Source organism: Stegostoma tigrinum, chromosome 25 (genome assembly GCF_030684315.1).
Source record: "Stegostoma tigrinum isolate sSteTig4 chromosome 25, sSteTig4.hap1, whole genome shotgun sequence".
NCBI lineage: Eukaryota > Metazoa > Chordata > Chondrichthyes > Orectolobiformes > Stegostomatidae > Stegostoma > Stegostoma tigrinum.
Genome location: NC_081378.1, coordinates 31,571,079 through 31,589,923, shown reverse-complemented (window position 1 = coordinate 31,589,923; position 18,845 = coordinate 31,571,079). Strand labels below are relative to the sequence as shown.

Genomic DNA, 18,845 nt, shown 5'->3' with positions numbered 1-18,845 from the left:
CTCCAACTTAGAATCATTAGTCAGAATTTCCACACACCGTTATTACTCTGTCTACTATTAAACTACTGTAGGTGTTCATGTATGGGCACTGAAAATCAATATGGTTTGATTCTGATCCCCTTATCATGCTAATGTTCGCTCTCTTAAACTCTTAGATACAGCATATTCACTCGCATAACAGACTAAAATAGCAACTGAAGTCAATACATTGAAAGGAAGAGGGGAAAAGTGGAAAAATAAAGTGTTTGGGAAAAGTAAACATATGCTGCTGTACACAGTAGAGAAGCACTTGCAACTAAGCTGCTTTAAAATCGACATATAAACATAAAGATGGAAATGCCCGACGGAAATACAAAGTCATTGCAGCAGAACTATAAAGGTGCTTTTGTGACCTACTAAGCAAATACAACAAAAAAAAACTACCTTGACAGGGAAGAAACAGTGCTATCCATTAAAACAAGTATCATGGGATGAATGAGTAGAATTAAAATCCAGCAGATATATTTAACTGCAATGTCCAGCCTTTAGAGAGTATTCTAACAGTAAGGCTGGACCATTCTCACAAAGACATTTTACAATTAAATTGCAGAAAACAGATGACCTTAATAGAAAATGGTTTCAGCTGTAAGTTTAATAAAGTTTCTACAAAGATTCCAAAAACTGGGTTAGAGGTTCTGCTGACTATGAAAAGACTTTTTTTTTTCCCCTTACTTCTGACTTTATTTTACACACTGAATTAACTTGGACTGGAAATAATAGGTTACAATTTGCTCTGGCAGTACATCTAACAGCATCTGCCATTAGTACGACTTGCTCTGGTCTATTAAGATTTTTACTTTATCGTTTGTATGGCAAGTTGCTGAAATTGCAAACTGATACTGTTACACTAAGGGAAACAGAAAGCCATTAGCTCCAAGCAGGTTTTGACAGAATATTATGCACCATTAAATTTTTTGTACAGTGACAAAATATTTACAAGTTGTCATTCTGATACTTCATCTTATGAAAGATCAATTAAGGAAAGAATTGCTTCTGTAACGAAAAGTATCTATCATGCGATAAAAATAACACAAGCATTTATGATATCATGTTTGTGGATATTGTAGATTTAAACTATTGTAGCAGGCTCAATTTTGGATAGTAACAGACGTTGAAATGATGCAATGAAAGTGGTAGGATAATGGTAGTTCTGTTATTTTCAACCATTTATATTCATGCAGCAGGAATGGTTTTAACGGTTGTTCAATTTTTAAATACAACTTTGGTACAGAAAAAAAGGCATAAATGGCCACAGTCCCTGTTGTTTTAGGGTTACTGCTAAGTTGAAACTGAAATTCTGGTGAATAGTTAAGAAATCCCCCAAAACATTGTAACTTTGTTTTCGTTTGTGTTGTATTTTTATGTCGAATAAGCATTCTTGTATCTTTACTATAATTATGTGAAATTGGTGGATGACAAGCACACAACTTATTGGGCTCAGTCTTTGATGCTATATGATTACAACTCAACAAGCCTTGGTTAAGCAAGGAAGTTAAGGATATAGACATAATGGATGCACTGGCAGAAGTCTTCCAAGGACCCACAGATTCTGGGAAGGGGCCAGAGAATTGGAAAATTTCCAATGTAATACTTACTTTAAAAGGGAAGGAGTCACAAATCTTAACACCTGTTATTGGGAAAGTTTTAGAGGCTATTATAAAGGTATAGACCTTTAATTTATCAGAACAGTTAGAAATCCATAGTATGATCAAGCCGAGCAAGTATGGCATCATGTAGGGAAAACATGTCTGACAAATGTATTATTTTGAGAAGGTAATGAGCAGGGTAGATAAAAGGGAAGCAGGGAGTGCAGTATGTTTGGATTTCCAGCAGGCATCTGGTAAGGTACTGCATGTTACTAAAACTTAAGTGTTGGAGGTAGTATGCTAGCACAGGCAGAAGATTGATTAATTCATACAAGATGGAGAGTTTGGAATAAGGAGAACATTTTCAGCATGGCAACCTGAAAAGAGTAGAGAGTGATATTTTATACTTTCTCACTTCTATCACAATGTTGATATGTAAAGTATTAAATCTTTTTTCCAGTCAATAACTGATACCAGTGCAGGATGGTGGATGATTTAGTGGCAACGTCACTGAACAAATAATCCAAAGATCTAGTGTAATTCTCTGAGAATGTAGGTTCAAACTGCATGTTGCTGGACTGAAATTTAGATCCAATTATTAAATCTGGAATAGTCTCAGTAAAGATGATCATGAAAATAGCATCAATTATAAAAAAAAACACCTGATACACTAATGCTTATTATGGTAGGAAATTTACCACCCTTGATCTGTCTTGCATTTGAATTCAGACTTAAAATAACATGGGTGACTCTTGAATTCACCCTGAAATGGCTGAGTGAGCCACTTACTTCAATGAAAATTAGAGATGAACAACAAATGCTGGTCTTTCCAACCGTGCCTACACTCTTCAAAAGACTAAACAAATAGAGAAAATTGAGAAAGTTGTTGGCGGATAGGATCAGGGTAAACCCTAAGGCTTTCTATAGGTATTTAAGGAATAAAAGAATGGTGAGAGTAAGATTAGGGCCAATCAAGGATAGTAGTGGGAAGTTGTGTGTGGAGCCAGAGGAGATAGGGGAAGCAGTAAATGAATATTTTTCGACAGTATTCACTTTAGAAAATGACAATGTTGTCGAGGAGAATACTGAGATACAGGCTACTAGACTAGGTGGGATTGACGTTCACAAGGAAGAGGTATTAGAAATCCTACAGTGTGAGAAGATAGATAAGTCCCCTGGACCAGATGGGATTTATCCTAGGATCCTCTGGGAAGCCAGGGAGGAGATTGCCGAGCCTTTCACATCGATCTTTAACTCGTCATTGCCTACAGGAATAGTGCTGGAAGAGTGGAGGATAGCAAATGTGGTTCCCCTGTTCAGGAAGGGGAGTAGAGACAACCCTGGTAATTATAGACCAGTGAGCCTTACCTCAGTTGTTGGTAAAGTGTTGGAAAAGGTTATAAGGGATAGGATTTATAATCATCTAGAAAAAAATAAATTGATTAGGGATAGTCAGCATGGTTTTGTGAAGGGAAGGTCGTGCCTCACAAACCTTATTGAGTTCTTTGAGAAGGTGACCAAACGGGTAGATGAAAGTAAACTGGTTGTGGTGTATATGGATTTCAGCAAGGCGTTCGATAAGGTTCCCCACAGTAGGCTATGGTACAAAATATGGAGGAATGGGATTGTAGGAGATATGACAGTTTGGATCAGAAATTGGCTTGCTGAAAGAAGACAAAGGGTGGTAGTTGTTGGGGAAATGTTCATCCTGGAGACCAGTTACTAGTGGTGTACCGCAAGGGTCGGTGTTGGGTCCACTGCTGTTTGTCATTTTTATAAATGACCTGAATGAGGGTGTACAAGGATGGGTTAGTAAATTTGCAGATGACACTAAGGTCGGTGGAGTTGTGGATAGTGACGAAGGATGTTGTAGGATACAGAGAGACATAGATAAGCTGCAGAGCTGGGCTGAGATGGCAAATGGAGTTTAGTGCGGACAAGTGTGAGGTGATGCACTTTAGTAGGTGTAACCGGAATGCCAAGTACTGGGCTAGTGGAAAGATTTGTAGTGTAGATGAGCAGAGAGATCTCTGTGTCCATGTACACATATCCTTGAAAGTTGCCACCCAGGTTGACAGGGCTGTTAAGAAGGCACACAGTGTTTTAGCTTTTAGTAATAGAGGGATTGAGTTCTGGAACCATGAGGTTATGCTGCAGCAGTACAAAACACTGGTGCGGCCGCACTTGGAGTACTGCGTACAGTTCTGGTCACCGCGTTATAAGAAGGATGTGGAAGCTTTGGAAAGGGTGCAGAGGAGATTTACTAGGATGTTGCCTGGTATGGAGGGGAGGTCTTAGGAGGAAAGGCTGAGGGACTTGAGGCTGTTTTTGTTCGAAAGAAGAAGGTTGAGACGTGACTTAATTGAGACATATAAAATAATCAAAGGGTTGGATAGGGAGAGCCTTTTTCCTAGGATGGTGACAGCGAGCACGAGGGGGCATAGCTTTAAATTGAGGGATGAAAGATATAAGACAGATGCCAGAGGTAGTTTCTTTACTCAGAGTAGTAAGGGAATGGAACGCTTTGCCTGCAACAGTAGTAGATTTGCCAACTTTAGGTACATTTAAGTCGTTATTGGACAAGCATATGGACGTACATGGAATAGTGTAGGTTAGATGGGCTCGAGATCGGTATGACAGGTCGGCACAACATCGAGGGCGGATAGGCCAGTACTGTGCTGTATGTAATGTTCTAAAAAATACATGACAAGTTGGGTTAACTCAATGGTTAAACAGTTTATCCTGTGTCAATGTCAGAAGTCACACAACACCAGGTTATAGTCCAACATATTTATTTGAAATCACAAGCTTTCGGAGCGCTGTTCCTTCGCCAGGTGAAGTCACTTCTAACCTGTGTCAATGTCGATAATTTTTCTGAATCGGTGTAGGAGTTGAATCTTGTCTTAGTGTTTTGAAATGCTGCATTGTTATACCTAATCATTGCAGATAATATACAGCCTCTTTGCTCAAAAGTGCTTTGCTTTGATTTGAAAATCACACTCTAATACTTAAATCCCTTCTTGATCTGGCCTATCCCGAGCTGCATAACCACCTTTACTTCTGAAAACCAACAAGATGTTTTTGTTCATCCAACACTGCCTTTTCATCCCTCATCCACTTCCTTCATCCTACAATTAGCAGCTGTGAAGTTAACTATCAAAGATGCAAGCTCTAAGATTTCCTCTTCAATTGGGCGTTGGCTGCCTATTCTGTCTTTGTTAAATCTCAACTTAAAATCCTTTCCTTTGATCAAGAGATTTGTCTCCTGTCCTAATGACTCCTTCATTGATTCCTTGTCCATTTTCACCTGATTTATCTTCCTGTGAAACACATTTGTACTTTTTGGTAAAAGCATTATACAAATGCATACTGTTCATGTTGCATTGCAGATACTCCAAAATCAACAGTTAAATTTTTTTCACTTGAGCATGAAATAAGTTAATATGTCCATTTTTCTGCAACTCTGAAAGTGGTCTTTTCCATTTTTTTGAATGTGTAAGATGTTGCGCTCTCACACTCTATTTTCAATCCAGGCATTTTGTATATTGCTTAATTAGAAGGCCTCTGCTAAGTATCACTCCAAAGCATCCTTTGTGGTTTCTCTCAGATTACCAGCTCAAATGCGACATCCTGGTACTGCTGCCCTTCATTTTTGCAAACATATCCGATCCTACTTGTGATGCCTTAATGCAGACCCTCTTTAAATATGAGTAACAGGCTTTTTACAAAATGTGGCCTACTGGTTATTCCAATGTATTCGCTACGCCAGGTGCAGTGATTGTAGGGAAAAAATCTCCATTGTTATTATGAGAAAATGTTGCTAAATCACACAAGATCACCTGTGATGGCATTTTAAATTTTGTGCACATTGCAGCTATTGTTGTGGTCCCATTGGCACTGTATCAGGGCTGTGTAGTTGGTCCTGCAACACACTGCCTTGACATTCAATATGTGTATGAAGCAGCTGTAAATGCTTAGATGGTAAACATACATGCTTTTGCTCCTAGTGAAATTTGAAATAACCCAGACTTATGTTTTATAATACGATATATTGTTGAAATTTCACTTTTATTTTGTTTGCTGAGCTTGACTGATAGTGAGCATAATAATTGAGTGAATGCACAGAAAATCCTGCAATTTGCAAGCTTCTTAGAGCTTTAAGAAAGTAGAAAATATAAATGCAATGATTTATTATCTGAATTAGAGCTAGATATTAATGAAAGACAGGACTAACCTCGAAGTGAATATAGTTTTACCAGGAGCAGAATCTTTGAGCGAGGGTCACCAACTCGGAAGCAAGTTTCAGTTACAGTACTTGTAACATTAGCTACCTTTTTGGGTGTGTTGCTATTTGCTTGAGCAGTTTTACATTGTCTGCAAGTCACTGAGCCCTAACAGAAACCTGTGCAGGACGGCATATCAGTAGAAGTTGATCAAACTTTAATAATTGTAAGGACTGTCATGAAATATATAAAGATATATCTGCTGTAGATTTAGTGCTTCAAAACAGGAGTAAGTGAAGTAATATCATGACCATCTAAAATATGTATGATTATTAAAAAAATTCAGGGATGTTAGCCACAAGAAATTATTGGAAAATTTGGAATGAGAATTAACACAGAATCCAGAATGTTGAGTTGTTTTGTAACATTGAAGAATGATGTTCATAAATCCACACAATTGGCTACATTCCTTATTTGGTGATTTATAGAATGACATACTACTGGATTATAAAGCATAAGAATTTATGAGAATGCCTTTTTTACTAAATACATGACAACAACTTCAAATGTCAGTGTAAACCCAAGATGAGATTCTGTTACTGCCAATGAACACATTCATCTGTGTTTCCATTCTCTTCACTTGATGAACTTAATTACTCAGAGTAAACAACCTTTAATTATTCAACTGAAAGATATGGAAGAAAAGAACTTTTCACTAGATTAAATAATAACAACTATTTACCTATAATAATTTTAGAAATTAGAATTATAATTTCCAAAACAAAGGGAAAAATGAACAAATTTCAGTTTGAAAGTCTGGCTGAGAGCAAACAGCATGATGCTGTGCTTCACCTCCAGAACGATTTCAGCTGTGTTGTAAGATACCCAGAATTTAAAAAAAGTAGTGTTCGCTTTGGGGAGCTATAGTATTAGCAAAGTGCTACTGGGTGTGATGTTCAATGTCTTGAATGTCCAAATTAAAATACAGAAAAATATTCTGTTTTGAATTGAGAAAATTATTTTGGATTAAAAACTGGTTGTCAATACTTAAGGCACAAGTGGCAGGATTTGAAGCCTCCCATATCTGGCTGCATTCAGGTAGGAGCCTGGAATTTTTGTGCTGCCTCCTCACTTATGATTTCAGCATGCATTCCAGGGAAACTTGTGCAATTACTTGGTAGGGGGTTTAGTAATGTGCAAATTGCAGCCAAGCGCTGCTCTTAAAGCAATCCATCCCTCTTAAAAAGAAGCTCAACTGCTGCTGAATGCTATCGTTGCAAATCTGCAACAGGGAAGTGAAATACTCAGGAAGAGATGTTGAAGCCTTAAATGCATGCAAACCACAGCCCCAAAACCATGGTCACCATATTTCTGCTTCATTATAAACAGCATGTCCCTACACTTCCAGTGGTCACCATAGTTTTTCACAAACTGAACTTGAGCAGAGGTGAAGCAAATCTAGTTTTCGTGGCAGTTGAAGCTGAATTTAGTGGTCATGATAGTAACTACGTTCATTAACTGCAAAAGCAGGGACTCATATTCCAGAGGCCTAAACACAATTAAATCTGAATCATGTACTTGTTTGCTGCTTTTGTTGTTCCTAAGCATTCAGGATGAGGAATCCACTTTCAAGAATTGAAGTCAATCAGAGAACCAGCAGCTATTTGACCCAGTACTGAAAATGGTGAACACAGCTAGGAGGCCTGGAAATAGGAGTAACCTTAGTGACCCTTTGAAACAGGATGGATTGAACAGGGAGGCTCCTAGCCCCACTTAATAGGCAGACTGCCTGGGAATACTTAGTGGAATCCTCTCAGTGCCAGGGACCCAGGTTTGATTCCAACCTTGGGTGACTGTCTGTGTGGTGGTTGCACATTCTCCCCCTGTCTGCGTGGTTTTCTCCATCTTGGACAGTGGTGCAGGCTAGGTGGATTGGCCATGCTAAATTATTTAGTGTTCAGGGATGTGTAGATTAGGTGGATTGTAGGGGGATGGGTCTGCGTGGGATCTCTGTGGGTCAGTGTGGACCTGTTGGGCTGAAGGGCCTGTCTCCATACTGTAGGGATTCTATGGTTCCAATTAAGGCTGTATATAAATTTTCAAATACAACGCTGGATGTAAAACAGAGCAGAAAAAGCGGATAGCTATCGTAAATTGACAATGATAAATTTTGTCAGGTTTCTGTTAGTTTCAAAAGTATTTGTTTGAGTAATACAAGATGCTGTCGCATTGATCCCTGTATGACAGCTGATGGTGTGTATGGAATGTATGGTTTAGGTCGTGCATGTTCTGACACTGAAGAGATGCGGTGACCAAGCTGAGCATCAACACAGCTGGATGTGAGAACTCTTCTTGTACCATGCAAGTGCAAAGTAATGGAAACACCTGAGAAAGAAAGATTCAGAAGAGCATCATATATGAAGAGAAATGAAAAAATGAAGTACATTCCTCACAAATGATTTGAGTCCCTATTCATGCTGGCCAGACCAGCAAACTGGGATTGTGCATTATTGGGACAATAATGTTTTCCATTAAAAAATGGAAAGTAACCTTTTGAGCTCAGTTAAACTGCAGATCATATAACACTTTGCAATATTAAATTTTCTCATTCTCAAATGTTTGGTCACTTGTTTTAATCTTTCACTATTTATATAATGTTGCTCTCCCTACAAATTGAAGTGAAATTTTAATAATATTCTTTACAAATAGATATTACTCAATGAATACAATTCCCAGTGAAATGGCATCTAAATAATACACAATAGGAAGTATGAGTCATTATATCATTTTTATTCACAAATACTTCAAGATGTTTGATATCTTAGGTGCATTAACATTTCACTTTGTAGACATTTATGACAACTATATCACTGCATTATAAATCTCTAATTGATAAGTGTTTAAACTAATGCTTCCTGATAGAATCAGAAACTGAATTAGCATAACTTAGTTAATTGAATTCTGAATACTTACTTTTTTGTTCTGTTCGCAGGTTCTAATTAATCTAGAGTAGTTTTCTACAATAGTGGTGTTTCATGCTGATGGCTGAAATGTAATTGTTCTTTGAAAATAATGAAATGAGAGAAAGCCTGTCAGGCGATAAGTACTGAGGCATGATAACCTTCAACGAAAAGAAAGCTTCTAAATTTTATTTGTAAAAACATGGTGGAGCTCCAACTCAAAAAGTAAGACACCTCTGATGTAACCATGAAAGTGTTATCCACGTTAACATTGTTGGGGGTCACCCTTTGATATTCATGATCATTACTTCTGGATTTGACTGTGATCTACTGCACAGGTTAGGGATTGGTGGCTGAGGGAAAAAAAAGTCAGAACATTGGTAGGAGGATGCTGCTGCTGGCCTAATATCTTCTCCCTCCTCCCAATCCCAGGCGCCTCAGATGTGCTACTGAGAAAACTGAGCTCTATATGCTTGTGCAAATGTGTTTGTACAGAATGTTGGTCTTGCAGGGGTGGAGGTGAGATCTGCTGCCAGAAGGAAAATACAGTGACTGTTCATTTAACATAACTGTAGGCTTGGAGAAGGAGGAAATGCAGTAACTTCTGATTTTCTACATATTGAGGGTGTAATTGTTTGAAAAATGCGTTCCCATCTGCAGCATTTCAGCTATGATAACCTGCAACACCATCTCTTTTAGTGAGACAATTTGTATTTCTTATCAGTACAAGGTAGCTTCAACTTTATTGTTATGCCTGTTGATACCAGAGAATAAAGAGAAAACACAAATGATGTCATGCTGTAAAGCAAAGGTGGTTTAAAATATTATGTCATACTTTATCTGAAGCTACAAACCAACATTACAGAATGTACTATGACCTGCCCCAAGGTAGATGATGAATATTAGCCAGAACATTCATGTCATAATTCCATGGTTATTTGTGTGTGGCTCAGCAGTGATCACTACCTGAATGCATCAGTTACAAGTTCAATACTTTTAAATTAGTTCTTCATTCAGCAGTGTCTCTTGCCTAAAGGAAGGCAACAAATAGAATACAGACAATTTGGCTGCATGACAAGAAGGCCTGCTGTTGGCCAAGTATGGAATCTGTAACCTATTTCCCATTTAAATGCTAGGCGTTTTATTACAGAGTCTTTGAATATCACTTCAATAAATAGTAACTTGCCAACAGCATTGTTCAATAATAGCCAACAAGCTGAGAAATCCTAATCTAAACTCAATAGCAATATATTTCATTTGTGAACTAAAATGATCTACCAGACTATTCAATGCAATCTTGTTTCTGATGAAGAATAAACCATTCAAAACCATTGTTCCATTTAGAATGTATCACACAAGGAAAAACTAGGCACCTAATATTCAACCCTGCCCAGAATTTCTGGAAAGACATAGGGGAGTTTAATCGGATGGGAGACAAAAAATCAGTTTGCTGAGAGTGGGTTAAATTTTTGTTTTTGAAGTTTTCAGAACCTTTCAGGAAGGTCAGCTTTTCAACCCTTCGTGGTCAGGAATCAATTTTCACTCTTTAACAAAAGTCATCAATGCTCATTAACACCCTAGCCCACTGAAATTATATTCATTAGCACAATCCTGTTAGCCAAAAACAGGAATCATTGTGTGTTCACAAACCCAACCATACAGATAAGGTTGTACTTGGCTAGGTATACTTATTCTTCCAAGCTCCAGTTATTTGTAAAAATTTTATTCAGTTACTTGACTCCTCCACAACTAAGGCATTTCTTTGCTCAAACTCTTATATTGTAAGGGCTGATACCTCTCCTACTAAGCTCACAAGAAGTTTTAGTAATGTATGGTCTGGCTTATTAATAATAATAATATTATTGTTATTCAACACTTAGTGTTATGCGTCAAGCATGTCCAAGCCAGGCAACCACACTGCGTGATGGGCAGCATATCTACTTGGGTCAGGCAAGAAGGGCTAATCTGAAAACAGAGCTGAACTCAAAGTTATCTTTGTGGTTGTGTCCTTGTCCCATGTACACCTTTGGTGAAAACCTATCAAACATGTACATCTAGTTGTTATGAAATGTCAGAAAGCTGGTCATGTGAGAACTGCTGACTGCAATAGCTCTTTTTTTATGTTTTATGCGTGAATGCAGGTGGACGTGTGAGAGTAGTACCACTGTGCTACCGACTAATTGCACAAGAAATATCTAATGTGATCATGTCTGACCAGGTTGCCTTCTTCATGTGATCAGAGCTAATGGGAACTGCAGATGCTGGAGAATCCAAGATAACAAAGTGTGAAGCTGGATGGACACAGCAGGCCAAGCAGCACCTCAGGAGCTCCTGAGATGCTGCTTGGCCTGCTGTGTTCATCCAGCTTCACACTTTTTATCTTGCCTTCATCATGTGGTCTCTTGTTGCCTTCCATGGGAAATAAAACTTCCCTTCTCTCTTAGACAACGTCCTGAAGAACAGTTAGAGAGATATACCTAAAGGATGGCACTGTGATTTGACTGGTCTCTTGCATTGCAATGGATGAGTTGGGGTGATCAAGAGGTCATATGATGGTGCTGGGTTATAGAGAGTGCAGTGCTGTCGGACTGCCTTTTAAAAATGGCACCCGGACATTGGAGCCAACAAAATCTCAACAGGCATCATAACTTCCTGCTTGTGAAAGTTGCTGTTTCACCTGTGCATGTAATAAGTTGAGAAGAATTTATTGCATGGGAGCAACCAAGCTGTCCCCAAGTGGGGGGTCTGTCCCCTTTTTACATCTACCTTAACAATTAGTCTCAATAAAGAAATTTCCACCAGTTACCTTATCGATGAGGATTTTTCACAAGAAAGCCTAATTCCTCTTTGTACAATCACGGAGGATTTGAAAGTAACTATAAGTTTTAAATCGTGTTCAACTTTGGTAATTAAATGAATTCAATGGCAACCATTTGCAGTACAATCTAAACACATACAAACTAATAGAAACCATGAAGAAATGTCTGTTGGCTATGAATAAATATATCTCTGCACGTGAGTTATACGCAGTTCTATGGCTTTGGTATATTTTCACTTTGTAATAATTTGGATCTGTTCATTTTTAGATTCTTTGACTCTTCACACAAGCTCGGGCCGAATGTCCAGAATAAACAGTGTTTATTAACAGACTCCATGGGATGTTAAGGCTACAGATCAACATGCTCCTTGCTGTACAGATTCCAACCTCGTAGCAGAGTATTAGCACATGACTACTGAGGTCACAGTTACATCACAACTTACCTCAAGGCTCATTTATAGATTCATTAAACCCTAGTTTCACACTATCGGCAGCCAATTTTCTGGTTTCAAAGCCCTATGGGACTTTACAGTTTCCTGGGACTAAGCAGACTGGATGACTGAGACTATTCCACAAAACAGTTAGTCTGCAAGAATGATTCAAAATTCCAGTCGGCTCTTATTTTCGTTTTTCCACCTTGTTCGTGCTCCAACTTTTCAGGTCCTAGTAGTGTTCCAGTGAAGCTTAGTCAAGGAACAGTGCCTCATCTTTCTATTGGCCACTTTACAGCACTTTAGAAGCAATATTGAGTTTTACAATTTTAGTCTGGAATCTCTGGCTCCATTTGCTGTTTCTTTTAATTTTTTTTTATGGACTTCATTTTCTTTCTCCTTAAATAACAGCTGTGCAGATTCTGCCAATCAGATCTCCCAAAGAGAGACCTTCTGTTTCTTCAGTTATCTCATTATCACTTCTGTTGGCCTTGCACCATGAAACCTTTTGTCATTTAAACACTCCTACTATTACAGATTTCTTTTCCCCTCCCTGCAATTCACTTGTTCAAAACCTATTAGGTTTCTGCCTTTACTCAGGTCTGATGGAAGCTCACAGAACTGAAATGGTGACTGCTTTTTTTGTCCAGGTACGTTGGGTACTTTCAGCATTTTCTGTTTTTACTTTAGATTTCCACCATCTATAATATTTTGCTCTTCTTTTCTTTTCTGCTATACATGTGCATGCCATCCCAGCAGGATTGCTGTAGTGATCGGAAAGTAGAATCCTGCTCAATTTTCCCCTTCCTATCCCAAGGACAGTGAGGAAAATGTACTGTGGCTATGACAGGGATCTGATAATTCACAGAGCATGAATCTTCCTACCCTTTTTTGTGTCAGTGGAGGAAGACCTCATGCCAAACTATTCAGTTCAATCCTTTCGTGAAGGAGATCTGTCCCAGTGACTTGCGGCTTTCCTTCTCGGCTACATATTGTTTGTTTTTTTTTGTGACACTAGTACAGGACCTGTACTAATGTTCTGCCTTTATTTCCAAGACATGCTCTGAATTTTCAGTTTGACAACTTGTTAGCAAGTTGCTGGGATCTCAGCAAGTGACATTTTTACGTGTCAAATTCTGATGCGCGGTGACCCAAGCCCTTTCCAGCTACACTCATTTTAAAAGCTATCTTAATGATTAAAGTTGTTTCACATGTCATGTGGGATTGCTGAACTAGTGTGTTCACGCTACACAGCCTGCCAAAAAAGCAATTCTATTTAATAACTGCCAAAGAGAATCAGTAGAAAAGTACTCAAGGGTTCGGCTAGTATCATCATAATAGAACCCCATATCTTGACTGCATCCAAACCCATGGACTAAGATCATGCACTGCCATTGAATGACTGTGGTGGGAGGTCTTTACTGATAGCAGTCATTTTTTCACTTCACTGAGAACTAATCCCTGTAGATATTGAGACATGGCCATAGGTTGAAGCACATTCAGTGTGTTTGCCACGTGACTTGCTGGCACATTCCAAGGTGTGACATTGATGTTACGTGGTGTCATACACCAACATGTCCACCTTTGGCTCAGCACTGCTGAAAACCCATGGCAAACTGCCTGGTTTTGTATCTGTCCTAAAAGGCAAGGTAAAACAGCAGTACTGTGATCATCTCGGAGGTAGTAAGAACTGCTGATGCTGGAGTCAGAGACAACATTGTGTGGAGCTTGAGGAACACAGCAGTCCGGGCAGCATCAGAGGAGCAGAAAAGTTGACATTTTGGGTCGGAACCCTTCTTCAGAAATGGGGGATGGGAAGGGAGCTCTGAAATAAATAGAGAGAGGAGGAGTGGGGCTGGAAGAAGGTAGATGGGATGGTGACAGGTGAGTGCAGGTAGGCAGTAGTGGGATTGGTCATTGAGGTGGGAGGAATGGATAGGTGGGAGAGAAGTTGGACAGGTTGTGTTAGGTCAAGGAGGCAGGGATGAGAGGGAGGGTTGGTCATGGCATGAGACTGGGGTGGGGAGATTTTGAAACAAGTAAAATCCACATTGAGACCATTGGGTTGTAGGCTTCCAAGGTGGAATATGAGTTGCTGCTCCTCCAGTTTCCAGGTGGCATCATTGTGACACTGGAGGAGGCCCAGGATGGACATATCGTCCAGGGATTGGAGGTGGTGTTGAAGTGGTTCATGACTGGAAGGCGTTGTTGTTTGTCATGAACAGAACACAGGTAGTCTACAAAGCGGTCTCCGTGCCTCTGCTTGGTCTCCACGATGTAGAGGAGGCCACATTGGGAGCAGCGGATACAGTGGACTACATTAGCAGATGAGCAGGTGAACTTCTGTTTGATGTGTGAGGTTTTTTTTGGGCCCGTTGATGGTGGTGAAGGGGGAGGTGTAGGGGCAGGTGTAGCACCTCCTACGGTTGCAAGAAAATGTGCAGCGGGGGTTGATGGGGCTAGTGGGGAGTGTGGAGCGGACAAGGGAGCTATTGAGAGAGCAGTCCCTACGAAAGGCAGATAGTGGTGGGGAGGGAAATACCTCTTTGGTTGTGGGGTCAGATTGCAGGTGGTGGAAGTGGCAAGAATCTGGACGTTAGTGGGGTGATACGTGAGGACAAGGGAAATTCTATCTTTGTTTTTGTTGTGGGGAGGGAATGTGAGGGCAGAGGTGCAGGAAATGCAAGCAATGTGGTTGAGAGCATTTTTGATCACTGAAATTGGGAAGTTGTGGTCCTTTAAATAGGTAGATATCTGAGATGTTCGGGAGTGGAACGCCTCATCTTGGGAGCAGACACAGTGGAGGAATTGGGAGTAGGGAGTTGCATTCTTGCAGGAAGGCGGGTGAGAGAGGGTGTAGCCTAGGTGGCTGTGAGAGTTAGTGGGTTTGTAATAAATATTGGTTTCAAGGTGACCACCAGAGATAGAGATAGAGACAGAGAAGTCCAGGAAGGAGAGAGAGGTATCAGAGATGGTCCAGGTTAACGAGTTTGGGGTGAAAGGTCTCATGAGGTGATGAGGTTGTGAAGGGTTTGAGAGATAATTTGGTGGTCAGGGGTGGGGTCATAACTACACCTCTTCTCACCCACCTTCTGGCATGAATGCCATCCCCTACTCCCAATTCCTCTGCTTCCACTGCGTCTGCTGCCAAGATGGGGTGTTCCATTCCTGAATATCCCAGATGTCCTCTTACTTAAAGGATCGCAACTTCCCCACCGGTGGTTGTAAATGCTCTCAACTGCATCTCTTGCGTTTCCCACATCTCTGCCCTCACATCCCCCCCACCCCCCACCTGCTCTGGCAACAAAAACAAAGACAGAATCCCCTTTTCGTCAAGTATCACCTCCCCCCATAACCTTCACATCCAGCATATCATTCTCTACCATTTCCACCACCTACAGTCTGACCCCACAAGTGATATATGTCCCTCCCTACCCTCACTACCTTTCGTACAGACCCTCTCTTACCATGTCCTTCATCCACTCCACACTCCCCACTCGCCCCACCACCCCCAGCACCTTCCCCTGCAACCGTAGGAAGTGCTACACCTGTCCCGACATCTCCTGCCTCACCTCCATTCAAGGCACCAGACAAAACTTTCACATCAGACAGAGGTTCACCTGCACATCCGCCAATGTTGTCTATTGCATCCGTTGGTCCTAATGTGGTCTCCTCCACGCCGGTGAGTCCAAGCAGAGGGTCAGAGACTGCTTTGTAGAGCACCTGCGCACTGTTCGTCACAAACAACAACATCTTCCAGTTGTGAACCGTTTCAACTCCACTCCCCCTCCCCCTCCCCCCAGAACTCTCTGGACGATATATCTATCCTGGGCCTCCTTCAGTGTCACAATGGTGCACCCGGAAACTGGAAGAGCAACACCTCTTTTTTTTGCCTTGGGAGCCTATAACCCAATGGTCTAAATTTGGGCTTTACCAGTTTCAAAATTTCCACAACCCCAGCCTCAGCCCTCCTCCCTCTCATCCACACCTCCTTGACCTGAAAGCAGATGTAGAATGGCCATTTCTCAGCAAGAACGTGAGTTGGAAACTGCTCATGTTGGGCTTGGTTGAGTCTGCGATGGACCTTAATTTCATTGTCCTACTAGATTTAGGTGAAGATCCTTTCATATGCAGGCAAAGTAAACCATGCCATGCAATTCTAACAGTTTACAGATCATTTAAGAAATAAATTGTTAGACATTAATTTTGTTTTGAAAATGGTTATGGTTTATGATGCTCATGCGGAGGATCCCAGCTCACCAAAGCAACAATATAACTGGAAATTGTATTCTGGATCAAGGTATGACACTCCACAGAAAATGCAGGCAATACAGATGTTTTCAAGAAAACTTCCCTCATGCAAAGCCACTACTGTTTGATCAAACAACTTGTGGTTTAATTATATAATGAAATAATTTGAGTTCTTGCAGCTTAGTGGAATGTTCAGACCTCTACAATAGGACATCTGGGCTCAAGTCCTGTCTTCTCCAGACATGTCTGATCACACCTCCTGAAGAGGGTCATTTTTAAAAATACTTATAAGGAAAAATCAGTACCTATTCATCAGGAATCACTGGTTTCTTTTGTTTGAGGGCTACTGTAGATTTGTTGTCAACAAATCTCTGCGGTTCATCCATCTATTCAACAACCATTGAATATTTGTAAAAGATACTCTGAAGCAGCAAAAATGCCCCAAATGTTCCCCCATACCAAGTACAGCCACAAGAATCAACCATTATTGGAAGTTATTTCATAACCCTTAGATATTGAAACTAATATGTCTGGTAGTAGCTTATATTTTCGACATGCTCCTGTTAGTTTGCAAAGCATTCACTCCTGAGTTGTTTTCTGAAAGAATGTATTGGGGAGGCAGGTCTTGTGTCTGTAGTCTTTTTCATTTTATTTAATTCATTTGGAGTGAGGATGTTCTCATAGCATAATAGAATACACACAATAGAAAAAGGCTAATCAGTCCATTTTGTGCCTGTGTTCTTTGAAATAATTATTCAGTTAGTCCTACTTCCCTCCTCTTTGCCCAAAGCCCTTCAAATATTTCCTTTTTGGGGGGCGTTGGCTTCTTGGGGTTGGCTATCTGTGCCCGAACTTCAGGCCTGTGGAGAGCATGTGTTTAAGGAGAAGGCACGTTGTGCCTTTCTCTCAGTGGGTATTGCTTCTCCTCTTGTTCCTCATCCATGATGTAAGATGGAGCTGCATAAACTGATCCCATTGCCACAGTTAACATTAGAAATGGGGAACTGTAGCTGATGATGAATTTTGACTTGATTGTTTTATTATCACACGTACCGCGGTAACAGTGAAAGGTTCTCCATTCAGTGCAGGCAGATCATACCATACAGAGTGCTTAAGGGTAATCGAGCAAAAGTGAGGAAGACAATGTTATGGCTCTAGAGAAGATGAACAAAGAGTGAGGTCAACATTGAATTTGAAATCTGAGAGATCCATTCACAAGTCTAATAACAGCTGTTCTTGAATCTGTTGGCATATGTATTTAAATTTTTACATTGTTTGCCTGACAGAAGAGTTTAGAATAGATTACAGCTAGGGTGGAAGAAGTCTTGGATTATATTGGCTGCCTTTCTGAGGCAGTGAGAAGTATAGATGGAGTCAGTAGATGAAAGGTTAGCTTGCTGTGATGTGCTGGCCTGGTTCACCACTCTCTCCAGTGCTGGGCAGAGCAGTTACCATGTCAAGCCATGATGCTTCTGGTTAGAATGCTTTCTATGGTGTATCTATAAAAATTGGTAAGAGTCTTTATGGACATGCTGAATTTCCTTAACGTCCTGAGGAAGTAAAGGCATTGTTGTGCTCTCTTGACCGTTGCATCAATGTGGATGGACCAGGACAGATTTTTGGTGTTTGTCGTTCTTAGGAGCTTGACACACTCTCGGCCATCCCCAATTTGGCATGATTGATGTAGATAGGGGCTTGCCCTCATCTCTGCTTCCTGAAGTCAATGACCATCTCTTTCATTTTGCTGACACTGAGGAGGAACTGCCCTCCTGCAACTTGCCAGTCACTGGGTGGGCATTGAAAGCATTCTGTCTGAGGGAGTGCTATAAGCAGAAGCCTTTCACGTGGCCATTGCTGGAAACCCACAGATGTAGTTATCAAAGGCTTCCTAAGTGATCTGTTTAAGTGAAGAAGTACTCTGTGCAACCGCGTAGATGGCCCTGGCAAATTGCTGATAACTCGGGAAGTAAATGCAGAGTGTTAAAGCTGGATTTATTAATCAAAACAGCAGTTATTGGAATATTTAATTAGTTGTTTCTGACTTGCATGTAAATCCATCCCCATAAAAATCTGAAATTTGCACAGTGATATTAAAATAGCATGCTGATGCCACCCTCGGAAATTAATCTTCTTGGACGCATCTACCAATGACTGTGTTAAAATTCCTCCCTGCATCTATTTATGAAGCTAAAGATGTTTGTGTGCCCTTTTTACAGTTTTCTCAGCTTGTCCTGTCACCTTCAAATACTTTTGTATCAATGTTTCCCACCAGGTTTTTCTGCTCCTAAAACTATTTTGTAGCATTTCTACTATTTAATTTAAGTTGTCATAAAATAAAGAACTGCAGATCCTGGGGATCTGAAACTAAAACAGAGCTGTGGAAACACAGTTAAAATTGTGTTTTCTCATAGTTCCTGTGAAATAAGGTACTTCACTCTTTCCGCATTAAATTTGACTTGTCTAATAGCTGTCTATGTTCTACTGATATCTGATAGTATCCTCCTGATTTTACTGCATTTCTTGCTTTATGCCATCTA

The 18,845-nt window shown here is 40.3% G+C and overlaps 1 long non-coding RNA gene across 3 annotated transcripts in view; it reads left to right on the top strand.

Annotated features, from left to right (window-relative positions):
• LOC125463069 (uncharacterized) overlaps nucleotides 1–18,845 on the top strand; it is a 150,432-nt gene that overhangs the window by 58,964 nt on the left and 72,623 nt on the right. Inside the window, exon 1 of one of the 3 annotated variants that reach the window (XR_007249751.2) lies at nucleotides 12,653–12,707. The exons of the other annotated variants lie outside the window; for them this stretch is intronic. This is a non-coding gene — a long non-coding RNA (uncharacterized LOC125463069). Of the gene's footprint in view, nucleotides 1–12,652; nucleotides 12,708–18,845 lie in introns of those variants that run through there. 3 annotated transcript variants of the gene reach the window in all.